A 3,137-nucleotide genomic window follows, 5' to 3' on the forward strand; every position below is an offset into this window, starting at 1 on the left:
TGTTTTCTAGTTCTGGAGGTCAATTTCACCTCCTTTGATGGCTAAAATCAAGGTGCTGGCAGGGCAGCATTCTTCTTGGCGGTTCGAGAGGAGAGTTGATTTACGTGTCTTTTCTAGTTTCTAGAGGCTGACTATTTGGCTGGTGGCCCTGCATCATTGCAACCTCTGCTTTCATCATCACATCTCCTCTCTGTCTCTGACCCTCCTGCCTCCCTCTTAAAAGGGTCTTTGTGATTATATTAGGCCCACTGGATAGCTCAGGAACATATCCCTAGCTCAAGATTCGTAACTTAATCACATCTGTAAAGTCTCTATTACCATGTAAGGTAACATATTCACAGGTTCCAAGATTAGGACATGGACATTTTGGGGAGGCCAATATTCAATCTACCACTGTGTCTTTCAATAAACACAAGTTTTCGTCAGTATTAGGGTTCTCCAGAGAAACTGAACCTGTGGGAGATATATCTATATATTTATGGAAAGAGATTTATGACAAGGAATTGGCTCATGGGATTATGGAAGCTGACAAGTCCTACGATCTGCAGAGTTGGCAAGCTAGAGACCCAGGAAGAGCTGCTGTTTCATTTCAAGTCTGAAGGCAGGAAAAAGTCATTGTCCCAGCTCAAAGGCAGGAAAGCAGGAGGAATCCTTTCTTACTCAAGGGAGAGTCGGCTTTTTTGTTCTATTCAGGCCTTCAACTGATTGGATGAGGCCCACCAACATTAGGGAGGGTAATCTACTTCACTCAATCTGTTGATTTAAATGTTAATCGCATCCAAAAATATCCTCATAGAAACATGGAGAATACTGGTTGACCAAATATCTGGGCATCCCATGGCTCAGCCAGGTTGACACGTAAAATTAGCCATCACAAATCTATAGCCCATTTTGAATAAATTTCTGTATGTGGTGTGAGGTAAGAAGAACTGAGGTTTTTGTTTTGTTTTGTTTTTCCAAATGGATATCCAGCCATTCCAGCACCATCTGTTGAAAATATTATCCTTTCCACATTGAAAACCTTGGCACCTATGTAGAAAAGCAACTAAATGGGTCTACATTTGAACTCTCCATTCTGTTTCATTCATCAATACGCCTATCCTTATGCCAATATTTACTGCTGTAGCTTTTAAGTCTTAAAATCTGGTAGTATAGCTCTTCCAACTTTTTTCTTTTAAAACATATTTTGGTTTACTATGAGGCCTTTGCATTTCCATATAAATTTTAGAATATGTGTGTCAATTTCTATTTTTAAAAAGCCTGCTGGCTCTTGGAGGAAGATGCGGTCCCTGCAGCGGAGCCTCGGGCCACTGGCTCCTGCTCCTGACTCACCGCTGTTCGCTCTGGCCGAGGAACAAGTCGGTCAGGAAGCCGCGCCGCAGCCGTGGCTTTTAAAGATACCGCAAAGACTCCCGTGGAGGCCGAGGTGGCGATTCACGGCATTAGAATCCCCCTCACCAGCCGCAGCGTGCAGTCTTTGGAGAAGGTATGTGCTGACCTGATCAGAAGTGCGAAGGAAAAGAATCTCAAAATGAAAGGACCGGTTCCGATGCCTACCAAGACTCCGAGAATATTCTCAGACTACAAGGAAAACTCCTTGTGGTGAAGGTTCTAACGTTTCCAGATGAGGATCCACAAGCGACTCATCGACCTGCACAGTGCTTCTGAGATTGTCAAGCATATCACTTCCGTCAGTACTGAGCCAGGAGTCGAGGTTGAAGTCACCATTGCAGATGCTTAAATCAACGTTTTTCATAAATTGATAATCAGTTGTTAAAAAAAAAAGCCTACTGGTATTTTGATTGGGATTTCATTAAATCTATAGATCGATTTGGGGAATATTGGCATCTTTAATAGTTCTTTTTTAAAGTAATATTCTAACTGTTAATAATCTGAGGGTCCTCATTGTTGATGCTATTCGTAACAAATGATAATAAAAAGAAAAATAGCTCTAATTTACTGAACTCAGCCTTGTACAGGTACTCTCTCTACATAATTTCACTTAATAATCCCAACAATCTTATGAGATAGGTATTATTATCCCCGTTTTTAAAAATTTATAGATGAGGAATGATTCTGAGAGGTGACGTAATTTGCCTGAGGTTACAGTGTTAGCAAACAGCAGAGTTAGGATCTGAACCTATGGCTTCCTGACTCCAAAAATCCATCCCTTGTCTTCAAAAACACTATGGCTGTTTTATATTATATCTCTCGATCCCCACCTCCTCCTGTCCTGATTTCACTCCCACCTAACTGACTCCTTAGTTAACATTTATTAAGCACCTACTGTGGGTGCCTGGTGCTGGGCCAGGTGATTTATGCCCAGTAGCTCATTAACTCCCTCAAAGAGATACACATTCGGACGGATCTATGGGCGCTTGTGTGTATATACATGCCTCTTCCACAGAAGTCTCCCGTGACTGGAGTGAGGTTCTGCCCACCATCAACTGTGCCATAAAGGCAGGAAGCAGCTGAAGGGGGACTCCTAGGCCTGGCTGCCTCCCCACAGCAAGCCCCAGGCCTCTGGGTTTCAGGAGCCTCTTGCGTAGCTGCCCTGTCTAGTTGCTCACTGCAGAAGGGCTTGCAGATTTCCACCTGCAGGTGAATGATTTGGTCCTTTTCTCTAACTCTCAATAAATAAGCAAACTTGCACAAACCAGCCAAGACGACTCACAGAGGATCCATCTCTAAGCGTGGGAAACCAGCGCTGCTATTTTTAGGTAACCCACTTGCTCTGCTACCTCACCCCTCTGTGGATAGATTCCTTCTGCTCGCACAGGGCTCGCTCCGAGGAAGCAGGTTTCCTGGACACTATTTCATTCCCGGCCACTCTGATGTATCTCCCTACCCCATCCGTCAGCCTCCCCATGCCCAGGCCCTCAGGTCTGGATCTGCCTTTCAAAGGCCTAAGAGGGAGAACAGCAGTACCTGAACTCCAGTCACCGTCCACAGCAGTAGCAACTCCTCTGTACAGAGTCCCCACTCTTTCAATGTTAAGAGGGAACTTGCATGCACACAGGGTAAAATGGCATCTTGGGGGCACTGTCATCTGTGTGCCATACTTAGTTAGCAGAGAATACTTAGACACCCCAGTTCTGGTGTCTGATGCAATAGTAAAAATTAGGGAAACATTTAGA

The 3,137-nt window shown here is 44.2% G+C and overlaps 1 pseudogene; it reads left to right on the forward strand.

The window, feature by feature from the left end:
- The first annotated feature begins 1,327 nt into the window (after window positions 1-1,327).
- On the forward strand, window positions 1,328-1,741 carry LOC117310281 (small ribosomal subunit protein uS10-like; annotated as a pseudogene).
- Window positions 1,742-3,137: the final 1,396 nt, after the last annotated feature.

This window comes from Tursiops truncatus, chromosome 2 (assembly GCF_011762595.2).
Source record: "Tursiops truncatus isolate mTurTru1 chromosome 2, mTurTru1.mat.Y, whole genome shotgun sequence".
Taxonomy (NCBI): domain Eukaryota; kingdom Metazoa; phylum Chordata; class Mammalia; order Artiodactyla; family Delphinidae; genus Tursiops; species Tursiops truncatus.